Raw genomic sequence first — 16,778 nt, 5'->3', positions numbered from 1 at the left:
GTCATTCATGAGAAGGAGTACACTGACTTTTTGAGAACATCAGACCATCGAGAACTTTCATTTAAATATAACCAGGTTAATATAAGTGAAATTTTATTTCTATTGTTGAAAATTACAGATACAAGCCTTCCCTGTAAGGGTTGACAGTAACCATGTGCTCAAATACAGATTCATCCCACCATGACGGATGCAGGAACTCCAACATTAGTGGTAAGTGATTCAATCCAGTTCTCAGAATGAGCTGTTTGAGCTTATTCTTTCACATTTTTGAGAATATTTTGTGTGTGAGGGTGCCACTGAGGTGAACTCAGTGTAAAGTTTTGTAATAGCCTGTGATAGTCTGTGTACTGTAATGTCATTGGTGAAAGAGAGAGTGAGGCATGGGGAGGAATGGAGGTTTCTTTTCATTGCAACTGTCCAACAATCAGCAGAACTGAGAGATGATAACATAAATTTCAAAAAAGGATGAGGACATAGATTTTGCAAATAGTAATGTTTGTTTATTGTAAACATCAAATAAAGCAATATCAAGTATGAAATGCTGACAATAGGTGATGATGCATCACAAAAAATTTACATGGGAACAATATACTCACATTGAGAGTAGAAGAGCAAAAGTGTCGATAAAAGACAAAAAGCAGAGAGTACAAACTTCTTGTTAACATCATAACAATATCAGCTATTTCCTCATGAAATAACAGGCAAAATGTCACAAATAACCTTAAAACAGATTAAATGTTGTGATCATAATGCAGAGGATTTATGTTCATCAAAGAAAACATGCCACAGAAATATAATAATAATTATATATAAATGGCAATTATAATAATAATAATAATTGTCATTTATGACACAATATGGCCAAAAAGAGCAAAGTTGATCAAAATGATCAATGATGATCACAATCAGTGATCAATGATGATGATCACAAAATGATCAGTTTAAAGGTTAAACTGCTACAACAGTTGTTTTCTCCACACATTTGTGTGTTCATGCAACATGCATGAAAAATTTTCTCTTTCTTAACTTGAAAGATATTATTGCTGTCGTTTCCATCAGGAAATCTCCTCTTACTGAGAGGAACACACTAAATTCAACCTTCTGTTAATACAGAAGAACAAGTCATTAAGTTTCACAGAAGTCAGTTCCAGTGATGTTTGACCAACATGGTCTGAGTTTGTCTGGTAGTGAGTCCAGTCTGTAGGGGTCTACCACGGCCTCCAGGGGGCGCTGTGGACTGGACTCTGGTCTTTGGTGATGCTGGTCTGCAGAGAGAAGTCAGCCTCAGTCAGGTTCTTATCAGAGGAAGACTGCAGCTTGTTGACGTGGTTCAGGAGTCTTCTCTGCTGTAGATTCTGCTGCTGCAGCTGTGTCAGGAAGCAAACTGTCATCTCCAGGATGTCTGCTTTCTCCAGCTTGGAGTCTGGCTGCTGTTTGAGGAACTCTGGACCCAGGAGAGACTTGAGCTGCTCAATGCTGCTGTTGATTCGCTCTCTGCGTAACTTCTCCACCAGAGGCTTTCTGAGCTGTAGAGAGGAGAACAAAGTCATGAGTAAACTTATTCTGCTGTATAAAGTCAGCAGTAAAAGAAGAACCCTTTTGATAAATCATGTTTCGGTTTTGAATCTCCAATTCACCTTGTGGGTCAGAGTCAGATGCTCCTGAGAGTTGCTCATTGCTGCAGTGGTTGTAGGTGCCATAGCTGGATCTGTGTGCTGTAGAGGTCTCTGTAGAGAGAATGTGATCTCTGCTGGCTTCATCCCTCCTATTTATAGTCCCACATCTCCATATGAATGTGTGGGTCTTGGCCTGGTTGGAGTTTCTCACAGTCTCAGCCAATCAGAGAGCTTGTTGAGACAATAGGACATTTGGAGCATCAACATGCTGAATGGTGTTACATATGCCCAGGGGACAATAGTTAGATCTCAGGGGAACAGGTGGAGGACTGGGGGGGTGATGGAGAGAGACTGAAAGAGCTCTAAGTGAATCTGAGAAAGTGGTGACCCTGTAGAGAGAGCAGACCTGGGATCAATGACTTGGACACACTCTGATCATTCTGTCACATGTGAGAGAGAAACAAATTTCCATAATAATCTATACACTGGATGAAAATAGATATTTAACCTCTTAGTTTGATTTCTTTTTGTCTTGCCTGTCTTTTGAGTCACAACAGAGTGTGTAGGTAGCAGGTGAAATCCATCAATTCATAATTTGGTTTAATTTAGATATTTACTGATTAAGGACATCAGTATATTACATTTTCAATGTAGACAGTCAAAACTGCACTATTTGGCTAAAAAACAATACCATAAAAACTAAAAAAATTGGAGTGACCATCCATCAATTCGACATTTGAAGTGAAGTCAGAACTAATCCTGCTGCTGTCCAGATGTAAGTGAGTTTCTGGACACGTGCCGTCTTGTAGTCAGTGAGTAACAAGCTGAGCTCAGTTTCCCACACTGACTCCCTGAGCTGTGGTCAATGGACAACAAAAGGACTTCAGTGACAGATGCTGCCTGTATTGTGATGGAAACCCGAGAGCCTGACATCGCCAACCATCTGGAGGGAAAAGATCCCATTGGCCGACACTGACAGCTTTTAAAATTTGAATTTACGGTGCAAAATCTCTTAAAGTACTGAAAACTTCACTTTATGTTGTTTCGTGTGGGGAAATAAGGAAGATTGGAAGTGTTTGTTATTTCACATTTTCAGTCATAATTTTGTCTCATTACTGAGCATCAACTTGATCAAACCTTCAGTTCTGCACGTGTGGACAGGAGGTTTCCTGATGGGCAGCTTAGCCTAATTGTTTCATGAAGTGTGCCAAATCCCTGTGGGGAAACACTTTGCTGCTGGTGGAGTGGACCCTCTTCACAATCAGCTCTGCCCTCCAGATCTTTCCCACACTCCATCCATATGTATAAAAGGCATGCGTGTGTCTGTATAAATGGACGGTTTAAGGATTCTATGCATAAACAATGTTTGGACACCAGTGACCCATCAACAGTAAAAAAAAAATAAGTGGGTTAAATCATAATCCAGACTTATTGCTTTAATATTGTCAAACAACATAACAATGACATTGTAAAATATTAAAACCTTTTTTTGTGTTGAGTTGGATTATGTGACTTTACCATCTCAGATTGTGTTAGAGGTTACAAGAAGTGGACACTAAACACAACCTATCACAGAAAATTGACTAGTTAGCTTGAAGACCTAAAATTTGAATGGATTTAAAAAAACTTTTTTGTGAGTTCATGTTTATATGAATGGTGAATAGTGTGGTGGCAGACCTCCACCTGAGGGAATATTTCAGAAGAGAGAATGACAGCATGTGAAAACATTCAGTCCAGTTTAAAGGTTGACAGACGTACGCAGCAGTTAAGTCATGGCTGCTTTGGTTAAGGGCTGTCAGCTAAAACTGGTCAAGTGCCGCCTATCAGTTCAGCTCCTCGATTAACAGACTGATTCTCCCCCCCCCCACATGGGCTCTTCCACCACTATTATGATGATTTTTGGACAAGTAAACCAAACCAAGTTAATGTGTAACTATCCTCTTTCCGTTTTCTCAGACAGTGTTTTGAAAGAAGGCACATTTAAAGCCAGAGCTCCTTTAATCTGTGCCTCTTCAGGTCAAAGGTCGGGATCTATTGTCCCTCAGGGCTCTGTGAGTGAGTCTCTCCTGGTTTCCCACACTCTGTCCTTTCAATGGAGAAGCAACAGAAGTGTGTTCAATTATACGTCACATTAAATATAACATCTGACTTCTTGAAAGAGCAAAAGTGTTCAATTATGACATTTTCTATTAAAATACTTGACAATTAACCGCAAATGGATGTTGCCGAAAAAGGTTTTTAAAGATGTGTGGTCTCTCATGTGTTAATGTCTTTTGTTGTTAGATAGAAACAGAGTGGCTGGCTGTCATCAAACATCTCAATGTGCTAAACTTTTCAGTAAACCAGGAGGTTGGTAATTTACGGGCACTCGCATTGGTACATTCACCTTCACGATCAACAGAGGGTCATTTTAGAGAGAGGAATTCATTAACACAGACACGGAAAGTCTGTGATTCCTTATGATATACAAGATCAATACAACAGAAATAACGTGGAAAAAACATTTTCATCTTGATGTTTGTTTATTAAACAGGACACATTGAGCCACAAAGACGATGAAGGCTCCACCTAGAGGTGATGATACATCACAACAACAACTTGTAGAGTTCTACAAGAAACGCTGTACTCAGACAGAGTAAAGGAACGACTGTCTTCATAAAAGACAAACAATTTACAGTATTGGTGGACACTGCAGTCACTGTCCCAGGAGAGTTTGTTCCAAACAGTAAAACTTGACCTAAAAACAGGTCACATTCTTCATAATCACAAAATTTGGCAAATTCTCAGAATGTAAAAGTCATATTGTCACTGGAAAACTGTGACGATGTGACATGAAACCTTTTACAGTAAAAAGATAAACATGCTGATCTTAAAACAGATCAGTTTTCAATAATCACATAAAGTGAGGGAACGTCCATCAACTGAACAATTAAGGTGTTTGATCAAAATGATCAATGCTACTCAGGAGGTAACAAACATCAATCATGGATTATATTTTACGTTCAGTAAAGCACAAACATATCACAGCAAAATTAGGATTTTAACTAAAGGTTTAGGAGAAAACAATGAACAATCTGATCTTACAACAGATCAGTTTTTAGTAATCAGATAGATTAAAGTGATGTAAAGATCATGATGAAAATCATGAAAATCCATAAAACTGTTTTTATCACAATGAAAGCTACAAAGCTTCTTTCTCAGTATGAAAGATAATGTCACTCTGTAACACTATTTCCACAGGAAATATTTTTCTTTAAACAAGAAAGTTTGAAACACTCGAAAGTATTTGAAAAGCTTCTGATAATACAGAAGAACAAGTCCTTTGTTTCATAGAATTCAGGAATAAAGTATAATAATGATTGCTGACACAATCAGAATTGTGTTCATGCAACATGCATGAAAAAAGTTCTTTCTTCACTTGAAAGATATTATTGCTGTCGTTTCCATCAGGAAATCTCCTCTTACTGAGAGGAACACACTAAATTCAACCTTCTGTTAATACAGAAGAACAAGTCCTGAAGTTTCACAGAAGTCAGTTCCAGTGATGTTTGACCATCATGGTCTGAGTTTGTCTGGTAGTGAGTCCAGTCTGTAGGGGTCTACCACGGCCTCCAGGGGGCGCTGTGGACTGGACTCTGGTCTTTGGTGATGCTGGTCTGCAGAGAGAAGTCAGCCTCAGTCAGGTTCTTATCAGAGGAAGACTGCAGCTTGTTGACGTGGTTCAGGAGTCTTCTCTGCTGTAGATTCTGCTGCTGCAGCTGTGTCAGGAAGCAAACTGTCATCTCCAGGATGTCTGCTTTCTCCAGCTTGGAGTCTGGCTGCTGTTTGAGGAACTCTGGACCCAGGAGAGACTTGAGCTGCTCAATGCTGCTGTTGATTCGCTCTCTGCGTAACTTCTCCACCAGAGGCTTTCTGAGCTGTAGAGAGGCGAACAAAGTCATGAGTAAACTTATTCTGCTGTATAAAGTCAGCAGTAAAAGAAGAACCCTTTTGATAAATCATGTTTCGGTTTTGAATCTCCAATTCACCTTGTGGGTCAGAGTCAGATGCTCCTGAGAGTTGCTCATTGCTGCAGTGGTTGTAGGTGCCATAGCTGGATCTGTGTGCTGTAGAGGTCTCTGTAGAGAGAATGTGATCTCTGCTGGCTTCATCCCTCCTATTTATAGTCCCACATCTCCATATGAATGTGTGGGTCTTGGTCTGGTTGGAGTTTCTCACAGTCTCAGCCAATCAGACAGCTTGCTGAGACAATAGGACATTTGGAGCATCAACATGCTGAATGGTGTTACATATGCCCAGGGGACAATAGTTAGATCTCAGGGGAACAGGTGGAGGACTGGGGGGGTGATGGAGAGAGACTGAAAGAGCTCTAAGTGAATCTGGGAAAGTGGTGACCCTGTAGAGAGAGCAGACCTGGGATCAATGACTTTGGCTGGACACACTCTGATCATTCTGTCACATGTGAGAGAGAAACAAATTTCCATAATAATCTATACACTGGATGAAAATAGATATTTAACCTCTTAGTTTGATTTCTTTTTGTCTTGCCTGTCTTTTGAGTCACAACAGAAAGTGTAGCAGGTGAAATCCATCAATTCATAATTTGGTTTAATTTAGATATTTACTGATTAAGGACATCAGTATATTACATTTTCAATGTAGACAGTCAAAACTGCACTATTTGGCTAAAAAACAATACCATAAAAACTAAAAAAAATTGGAGTGACCATCCATCAATTCGACATTTGAAGTGAAGTCAGAACTAATCCTGCTGCTGTCCAGATGTAAGTGAGTTTCTGGACACGTGCCGTCTTGTAGTCAGTGAGTAACAAGCTGAGCTCAGTTTCCCACACTGACTCCCTGAGCTGTGGTCAATGGACAACAAAAGGACTTCAGTGACAGATGCTGCCTGTATTGTGATGGAAACCCGAGAGCCTGACATCGCCAACCATCTGGAGGGAAAAGATCCCATTGGCCGACACTGACAGCTTTTAAAATTTGAATTTACGGTGCAAAATCTCTTAAAGTACTGAAAACTTCACTTTATGTTGTTTCGTGTGGGGAAATAAGGAAGATTGGAAGTGTTTGTTATTTCACATTTTCAGTCATAATTTTGTCTCATTACTGAGCATCAACTTGATCAAACCTTCAGTTCTGCACGTGTGGACAGGAGGTTTCCTGATGGGCAGCTTAGCCTAATTGTTTCATGAAGTGTGCCAAATCCCTGTGGGGAAACACTTTGCTGCTGGTGGAGTGGACCCTCTTCACAATCAGCTCTGCCCTCCAGATCTTTCCCACACTCCATCCATATGTATAAAAGGCATGCGTGTGTCTGTATAAATGGACGGTTTAAGGATTCTATGCATAAACAATGTTTGGACACCAGTGACCCATCAACAGTAAAAAAAAAAAAAATAAGCGGGTTAAATCATAATCCAGACTTATTGCTTTAATATTGTCAAACAACATAACAATGACATTGTAAAATATTAAAACCTTTTTTGTGTTGAGTTGGATTATGTGACTTTACCATCTGAGATTGTGTTAGAGGTTACAAGAAGTGGACACTAAACACAACCTATCACACAAAATTGACTAGTTAGCTTGAAGACCTAAAATTTGAATGGATTTAAAAAAACTTTTTTGTGAGTTCATGTTTATATGAATGGTGAATAGTGTGGTGGCAGACCTCCACCTGAGGGAATATTTCAGAAGAGAGAATGACAGCATGTGAAAACATTCAGTCCAGTTTAAAGGTTGACAGACGTACGCAGCAGTTAAGTCATGGCTGCTTTGGTTAAGGGCTGTCAGCTAAAACTGGTCAAGTGCCGCCTATCAGTTCAGCTCCTCTATTAACAGACTGATTCTCTCCCCCCCCCCCCCCCCCCCCCACGTAGGCTCTTCCATCACTATTATGATGATTTTTGGACAAGTAAACCAAACCAAGTTAATGTGTAACTATCCTCTTTCCGTTTTCTCAGACAGTGTTTTGAAAGAAGGCACATTTAAAGCCAGAGCTCCTTTAATCTGTGCCTCCTCAGGTCAAAGGTCGGGATCTATTGTCCCTCAGGGCTCTGTGAGTGAGTCTCTCCTGGTTTCCCACACTCTGTCCTTTCACTGGAGAAGCAACAGAAGTGTGTTCAATTATACGTCACATTAAATATAACATCTGACTTCTTGAAAGAGCAAAAGTGTTCAATTATGACATTTTCTATTAAAATACTTGACAATTAACCGCAAATGGATGTTGCCGAAAAAGGTTTTTAAAGATGTGTGGTCTCTCATGTGTTAATGTCTTTTGTTGTTAGATAGAAACAGAGTGGCTGGCTGTCATCAAACATCTCAATGTGCTAAACTTTTCAGTAAACCAGGAGGTTGGTAATTTACGGGCACTCGCATTGGTACATTCACCTTCACGATCAACAGAGGGTCATTTTAGAGAGAGGAATTCATTAACACAGACACGGAAAGTCTGTGATTCCTTATGATATACAAGATCAATACAACAGAAATAACGTGGAAAAAACATTTTCATCTTGATGTTTGTTTATTAAACAGGACACATTGAGCCACAAAGACGATGAAGGCTCCACCTAGAGGTGATGATACATCACAACAACAACTTGTAGAGTTCTACAAGAAACGCTGTACTCAGACAGAGTAAAGGAACGACTGTCTTCATAAAAGACAAACAATTTACAGTATTGGTGGACACTGCAGTCACTGTCCCAGGAGAGTTTGTTCCAAACAGTAAAACTTGACCTAAAAACAGGTCACATTCTTCATAATCACAAAATTTGGCAAATTCTCAGAATGTAAAAGTCATATTGTCACTGGAAAACTGTGACGATGTGACATGAAACCTTTTACAGTAAAAAGATAAACATGCTGATCTTAAAACAGATCAGTTTTCAATAATCACATAAAGTGAGGGAACGTCCATCAACTGAACAATTAAGGTGTTTGATCAAAATGATCAATGCTACTCAGGAGGTAACAAACATCAATCATGGATTATATTTTACGTTCAGTAAAGCACAAACATATCACAGCAAAATTAGGATTTTAACTAAAGATTTAGGAGAAAACAATGAACAATCTGATCTTACAACAGATCAGTTTTTAGTAATCAGATAGATTAAAGTGATGTAAAGATCATGATGAAAATCATGAAAATCCATAAAACTGTTTTTATCACAATGAAAGCTACAAAGCTTCTTTCTCAGTATGAAAGATAATGTCACTCTGTAACACTATTTCCACAGGAAATATTTTTCTTTAAACAAGAAAGTTTGAAACACTCGAAAGTATTTGAAAAGCTTCTGATAATACAGAAGAACAAGTCCTTTGTTTCATAGAATTCAGGAATAAAGTATAATAATGATTGTTGACACAATCAGAATTGTGTTCATGCAACATGCATGAAAAAAGTTCTTTCTTCACTTGAAAGATATTATTGCTGTCGTTTCCATCAGGAAATCTCCTCTTACTGAGAGGAACACACTAAATTCAACCTTCTGTTAATACAGAAGAACAAGTCCTGAAGTTTCACAGAAGTCAGTTCCAGTGATGTTTGACCAACATGGTCTGAGTTTGTCTGGTAGTGAGTCCAGTCTGTAGGGGTCTACCACGGCCTCCAGGGGGCGCTGTGGACTGGACTCTGGTCTTTGGTGATGCTGGTCTGCAGAGAGAAGTCAGCCTCAGTCAGGTTCTTATCAGAGGAAGACTGCAGCTTGTTGACGTGGTTCAGGAGTCTTCTCTGCTGTAGATTCTGCTGCTGCAGCTGTGTCAGGAAGCAAACTGTCATCTCCAGGATGTCTGCTTTCTCCAGCTTGGAGTCTGGCTGCTGTTTGAGGAACTCTGGACCCAGGAGAGACTTGAGCTGCTCAATGCTGCTGTTGATTCGCTCTCTGCGTAACTTCTCCACCAGAGGCTTTCTGAGCTGTAGAGAGGAGAACAAAGTCATGAGTAAACTTATTCTGCTGTATAAAGTCAGCAGTAAAAGAAGAACCCTTTTGATAAATCGTGTTTCGGTTTTGAATCTCCAATTCACCTTGTGGGTCAGAGTCAGATGCTCCTGAGAGTTGCTCATTGCTGCAGTGGTTGTAGGTGCCATAGCTGGATCTGTGTGCTGTAGAGGTCTCTGTAGAGAGAATGTGATCTCTGCTGGCTTCATCCCTCCTATTTATAGTCCCACATCTCCATATGAATGTGTGGGTCTTGGTCTGGTTGGAGTTTCTCACAGTCTCAGCCAATCAGACAGCTTGCTGAGACAATAGGACATTTGGAGCATCAACATGCTGAATGGTGTTACATATGCCCGGGGGACAATAGTTAGATCTCAGGGGAACAGGTGGAGGACTGGGGGGGTGATGGAGAGAGACTGAAAGAGCTCTAAGTGAATCTGGGAAAGTGGTGACCCTGTAGAGAGAGCAGACCTGGGATCAATGACTTTGGATGGACACACTAATCATTCTGTCACATGTGAGGGAGAAAAATATTTATGCAATAACTTTTGAATTATACTTGATGGAAATATATATCTAGCTGATGAGTTAGTTAGTTAGTTAGTCTGTGTCTGGCCCTTTTAAAAGTATATCCATCAATTCGGCATTTTGATGAATTCAGAAATGTATTCATATAGAACCAGAAATATTCATTTAGCACAACCAGAATTGCAACATTAGCAAAAGCAAAATGGTAAAACATGAAAAAACACTGTGTTGTCCATTAATGGCATTTAAAGTGAAGTCAGAACTAATCCTGCTGCTGTCCAGATGTAGCTGAGTTTCTGGACACGTGCCGTCTTGTAGTCAGTGAGTAACAAGCTGAGCTCAGTTTCCCACACTGACTCCCTGAGCTGTGGTCAATGGACAACAAAAGGACTTCAGTGACAGATGCTGCCTGTGTTGTGATCGAAACCCGAGAGCCTGACATCGCCAACCATCTGGAGGGAAAAGATCCCATTGGTTGACACTGACAGCTTTTAAAATTTGAATTTACGATGCAAAATCTCTCGAAATAGCAAAAACAATACTTTACCTAATTTTTAGCTTCTTGTTTGAAATTTACAGTGCAGTCAGGGTCTCATCTCTTTTCTGACCATTATCTTGCCCTATGAATCAGCTACTTACATGTGGGTGGGAGGTTCTAATTTAATTATTTCACGAAGTGTGCCAAGTCCCTTTGGAGAATAATTTAAGTGCGGGTGGGGCCGGTGTCAGCCATAATTGTTCTCCAGAGCTTTCCCACACTTGGTGCATGTGCGGAAAAGAGACGTGCATCTACTTAACTGTGAAATTGAAAATGTACTACTAAAATAATTTGTAAGAAAAAAATATATTGAATTTAGAGAACTGATTAGTTAATCATTTGCTAACTGGGTTTGGGGGTTAGAAAATTAGGATGCAACTTTTGATTTTTGCCAACTCAGACCCCAATTAATGTAACAGGAAGTGGACTTATTTATTTATTTAGTTGTTTTTTTTTTTTTGAAGAAATTGACATTAAAACTGATTGAAACTCTCAACGCTTGAAAAGACAATATCAAATGAACATAAACTAAAAAAAAAAAAAAAAAACACAAACTTTTTGTGACTCCAAACTTCGGAAGTCCGGAAGACGGAGATCGGAACGCGAAGAAACGTCATTGGGATGACGTGCGAGCATCCCAGTGACGTCATCAGCGAGCGTCAACGGCTTTCGCTGTCCAGGTGCAGGATTCCTCCAAACTTCCCGACACTTCGGTCCTGGTTCTGGTTTTTCTTCTACCAACAGAAGAGCGATTTTTTTTTTGTTTAATAATTTTTTTTAGATCAGCAAAGCACAGTAAGTCGATTTAATTTAAGGTATAATCTGTAAAATACGCGCTAAAGACGAAATAAATCGTTTTAACCTGATATCCCCAAACGTTAATCTCTCATACTCCATTTTTTGAAACTCATGTCCATATTTAGGGAAAACTGAATTTTACAGATGAAACCAGGACATATTGGTTGTATTGCTTAAGAAAACAAAATAAATCCCCACATGTAAGAGCTTGAACAACAATCACTCTTAGGCTTTTTAAAGCTTTACTATTTTTGGGCTAACTAACTTGATTGGGTCAAAAAAAAAAAAAAAAAAACCAACTTTGAAATTAGTGAAACTTTTTCTGCACCTAAACCAAATTTGGCAAGATCTATATTGAAAAACACCTCTACTCATCAAATTTGGATGGAGGTAATTTAGTCCCAGATAAACTGAACACAAGAGACAGGCCACATTAGTTTGGTTTTCATCTACGCCTAAAAGTAATTATAATTGACACTTTTTGACTTTGTAAATCTCATGATGGTTTCCCAAAATTGGAAACTAGATTAAGAGTATCAAGGCTGCCTTTTCACATCAAGAAATTTTGATTTTAAAACTGTCGTCTGACAATTTGAGTCTGACAAACAACTTTACTGTTGTGCGGTGCTGTTTAAACGTTGTAGTTGTGGTGGAGACAATGATGTGCTAGGAAGTTGGAAGTTAGAGGATGTTAGTGCTTGATTGTGTTACATGTAATTGTAAAACTTAGTTTTGAGCAGTTGGCTACAATCAATAACTAGAATTTGCTGCAACATTAAGGAGATGCAGAGATGCACACACACGAAAGCATCAGTAGTTTTGATCAAACAACACAGTAAACATTGTCGTCAGATGGGCTTTCCTACATACACATTAGCTTTACCTTCAGTTCTTCTGGGATAGTTTCACATTTAATGTTTAGTTCTTTCCTTTAAGTTACAAAGGTGACAGATTTAGCACTGCCTCTACCTCTGGTCTTGATATAAAAACTGTGCAGCAATATTCTGTTTCATCGGTCTGAAGTCCAAATATCATGAGGTATTAATTCTAAGGAACTTAGTAGAAGGGACCTTTTGTAACACAGGTTCACTCATAGCAGATATAAGATTGTCATTGTCATTCACACACTAAAAAGTGTCTTAAAAAGTTGTGAAGATGATTTGTGTATTTCAGGATCAATTGGAAGGTTAAGAGCTGATGCCCCTTTAAATTTCCCTCTCCTCAGGTCAAAGGTCTGGCTCTGTTGTCCCTCAGGGCTCTGTGAGTGAGTTTCCTCTGCTTTCCCACACACTATCCATTTGCTGCTTTCACCGGGGGAACAATAGAAGTGTGTCCTATTGTACTTCTCATTAGATACACTGTTGCAGCTCTTTAAAGAGGAAAATGTTTAACTTTAAATGCTTTAACGCCACTACACATAGTTATCCAAGAGAAATGGTGCAGCATGTGTCAGCCAAAATTTCTAATTTGGTTTGACAATATGCTCGAAATGTGACAAGTTATTGTTCATCCATATAAAAAAAAAAAAAATCACTATCCTACCACATAGATTGCATAATTTACTAGTCTAAAGTGTGCTAACTTCTATGTTGATGTGTCATTGAAAATTAAAAATATTGCTTGAAACTAATTTAGTAAAAATGAAAAGTTTCTTCACTTCATAGAGGATCAGAAAGACATGGTTACATTTTCATCTTGATGTTTGTTTATTAAACAGGACACAATGAACCACAAAGACTACGAAGGCTCCACCTAGAGGTGATGATACATCACAACAACAACTTGTAGATTTCTACAAGAAACGCTGTACTCAGACAGAGTAAAGGAACGACTGTCTTCATAAAAGACAAACAATTTACAGTATTGGTGGACACTGCAGTCACTGTCCCAGGAGAGTTTGTTCCAAACAGTAAAACTTGACCTAAAAACAGGTCACATTCTTCATAATCACAAAATTCGGCAAATTCTCAGAATGTAAAAGTCATATTGTCACTGGAAAACTGTGACGATGTGACATGAAACCTTTTACAGTAAAAAGATAAACATGCTGATCTTAAAACAGATCAGTTTTCAATAATCACATAAAGTGAGGGAACGTCCATCAACTGAACAATTAAGGTGTTTGATCAAAATGATCAATGCTACTCAGGAGGTAACAAACATCAATCATGGATTATATTTTACGTTCAGTAAAGCACAAACATATCACAGCAAAATTAGGATTTTAACTAAAGGTTTAGGAAAAAACAATGAACAATGTGATCTTACAACAGATCAGTTTTTAGTAATCAGATAGATTAAAGTGATGTAAAGATCATGATGTCCATAAAACAGGACATCAAAACTGTTTTTATCACAATGAAAGCTACAAAGCTTCTTTCTCAGTATGAAAGATAATGTCACTCTGTAACACTATTTCCACAGGAAATATTTTTCTTTAAACAAGAAAGTTTGAAACACTCGAAAGTATTTGAAAAGCTTCTGATAATACAGAAGAACAAGTCTTTTGTTTCATAGAATTCAGGAATAAAGTATAATAATGATTGTTGACACAATCAGAATTGTGTTCATGCAACATGCATGAAAAATGTTCTTTCTTCACTTGAAAGATATTATTGCTGTCGTTTCCATCAGGAAATCTCCTCTTACTGAGAGGAAAACACAAAATTCAACCTTCTGTTAATACAGAAGAACAAGTCCTTAAGTTTCACAGAAGTCAGTTCCAGTGATGTTTGACCAACATGGTCTGAGTTTGTCTGGTAGTGAGTCCAGTCTGTAGGGGTCTACCACGGCCTCCAGGGGGCGCTGTGGACTGGACTCTGGTCTTTGGTGATGCTGGTCTGCAGAGAGAAGTCAGCCTCAGTCAGGTTCTTATCAGAGGAAGACTGCAGCTTGTTGACGTGGTTCAGGAGTCTTCTCTGCTGTAGATTCTGCTGCTGCAGCTGTGTCAGGAAGCAAACTGTCATCTCCAGGATGTCTGCTTTCTCCAGCTTGGAGTCTGGCTGCTGTTTGAGGAACTCTGGACCCAGGAGAGACTTGAGCTGCTCAATGCTGCTGTTGATTCGCTCTCTGCGTAACTTCTCCACCAGAGGCTTTCTGAGCTGTAGAGAGGAGAACAAAGTCATGAGTAAACTTATTCTGCTGTATAAAGTCAGCAGTCAAAGAAGAACCCTTTTGATAAATCATGTTTCGGTTTTGAATCTCCAATTCACCTTGTGGGTCAGAGTCAGATGCTCCTGAGAGTTGCTCATTGCTGCAGTGGTTGTAGGTGCCATAGCTGGATCTGTGTGCTGTAGAGGTCTCTGTAGAGAGAATGTGATCTCTGCTGGCTTCATCCCTCCTATTTATAGTCCCACATCTCCATATGAATGTGTGGGTCTTGGTCTGGTTGGAGTTTCTCACAGTCTCAGCCAATCAGACAGCTTGCTGAGACAATAGGACATTTGGAGCATCAACATGCTGAATGGTGTTACATATGCCCGGGGGACAATAGTTAGATCTCTGGGGAACAGGTGGAGGACTGGGGGGGTGATGGAGAGAGACTGAAAGAGCTCTAAGTGAATCTGGGAAAGTGGTGACCCTGTAGAGAGAGCAGACCTGGGATCAATGACTTTGGATGGACACACTCTGATCATTCTGTCACATGAGGGAGAAAAATATTTATGCAATAACTTTTAAAATTATACTTGATGGAAATATATATCTAGTTTATGAGTTAGTTAGTTAGTTAGTCTGTGTCTGGCCCTTTTAAAAGTATATCCATCAATCGGCATTTTGATGAATTCAGAAATGTATTCATATAGAACCAGAAATATTCATTTAGCACAACCAGAATTGCAACATTAGCAAAAGCAAAATGGTAAAACATGAAAAAACACTGTGTTGTCCATTAATGGCATTTAAAGTGAAGTCAGAACTAATCCTGCTGCTGTCCAGATGTAGCTGAGTTTCTGGACACGTGCCGTCTTGTAGTCAGTGAGTAACAAGCTGAGCTCAGTTTCCCACACTGACTCCCTGAGCTGTGGTCAATGGACAACAAAAGGACTTCAGTGACAGATGCTGCCTGTGTTGTGATGGAAAAAGATCCGACCCAATGGAGAGAGCAGATCTGCACCCTGATGCTGGGATCGGTGCGTTTGACTGAGCATTTTATTTTTAGTCTTTTTTTTTTATATACTGGTGGCACATTAAAAAAATATTTCATCATTGGTTGCAAAATGTAATTTGTATGTTGTGGTTTTTGTGTTTTCCAGTAACATTCAAACCAGCTTATACAAATCGTGTCACTCTTATTGTAACTTAATGACTTCTTTTACAAGGAGGGAAAAGTACCACTTTCTTTTTGAGACCAATGGAATTGTGTATTTAATAACGTTTTCGTTCCCATGCTGAATTTCAATAGAATATAATCACAATGCTCGTGCTGCTGTGGCCATGTGGCACAGTCTTCTGACTTGTGTCCTGTCATCAGTGTGAGTTGAAGGTTGCTCTCAGTTTCCCACACTCCCCTGCTCTTTGGTCACTGAGCCACAAAAGGACTTTGAATGGAGCGTGTGTGGCTCATACTGGACGTGTGTTGTAGTGGAAACAGGGCCCGACGTCACCAACCATCTGGAGGGAAAGAGCTCCATTGGTTGTCTCTGGCAGGTTTCAGAGCCGAAAAGTATGATGGAAGTTTAGCTTCAATGCTTTCTCCCATTTTTTTTAGTAAATTTTGAACCATTGACAAACATTTTGATCATCCATTCATGACCATGCCTACATAGAAGCACCTGGATCAGCTTAACACATGAGGGTGGGAGGTCGAGGCAGCTGTTTCCTGAAGTGTGCCAAATCCCTTTGGAGAATAGTCGGCTGCTGGTGGAGTCAAGGATGTAAATCAGTCTCAGCTCCTCTCTCCAGAGCTTTCCCACACTCTGTGCATTAAAAGAAATTATGACTTGGATGAATCCAGAGCATATTGAGATTTTATTTATTTATTTTATTTTATTTCGAAGCCAGGCTGAGGGTGACTAATTTTATCCAGTAAATAATCACTTGGAGAATAAGATTTGGATCAGAATCATTCAAACAGGTTGGATATCTGAGTTTGAGCTCCTAAATATTGATTATAATTTCATTTGGCATGTATTGGCGAGTTGGCAGCTTGGCGGCATAGTCGTAGAAGATGAATGGATGGATGTGTGGATGAGATTTTTATTTCCTATCTGCATTCATTGTAAACACCCCACAAGGTGGCGCCACATTCCTTGGATTTACCCTTTGTTTAAAGTGTGTCTAGATACAAAGCTATTTTGACTTGTGCTATGCTTTTATGCATGCTTTGTGGCA

General features: G+C 39.3%; 4 pseudogenes; all 4 read right to left on the bottom strand.

Moving 5' to 3' along the window:
• Positions 1-1,153: 1,153 nt before the first annotated feature.
• Positions 1,154-1,822, bottom strand: LOC115043517 (transcription factor HES-1-like; annotated as a pseudogene).
• Positions 1,823-5,204: 3,382 nt separating this feature from the next.
• On the bottom strand, positions 5,205-5,829 carry LOC115043519 (transcription factor HES-1-like; annotated as a pseudogene).
• A 3,347-nt stretch (positions 5,830-9,176) lies between these two features.
• On the bottom strand, positions 9,177-9,830 carry LOC115043515 (transcription factor HES-1-like; annotated as a pseudogene).
• A 4,345-nt stretch (positions 9,831-14,175) lies between these two features.
• On the bottom strand, positions 14,176-14,844 carry LOC115043516 (transcription factor HES-1-like; annotated as a pseudogene).
• Between the last annotated feature and the right edge of the window lie 1,934 nt (positions 14,845-16,778).

This window comes from Echeneis naucrates, chromosome 5 (assembly GCF_900963305.1).
Source record: "Echeneis naucrates chromosome 5, fEcheNa1.1, whole genome shotgun sequence".
NCBI lineage: Eukaryota > Metazoa > Chordata > Actinopteri > Carangiformes > Echeneidae > Echeneis > Echeneis naucrates.
The sequence above is the reverse complement of the archived record's forward strand: the minus strand, read 5'-3'. Positions and strand labels throughout refer to the sequence as shown.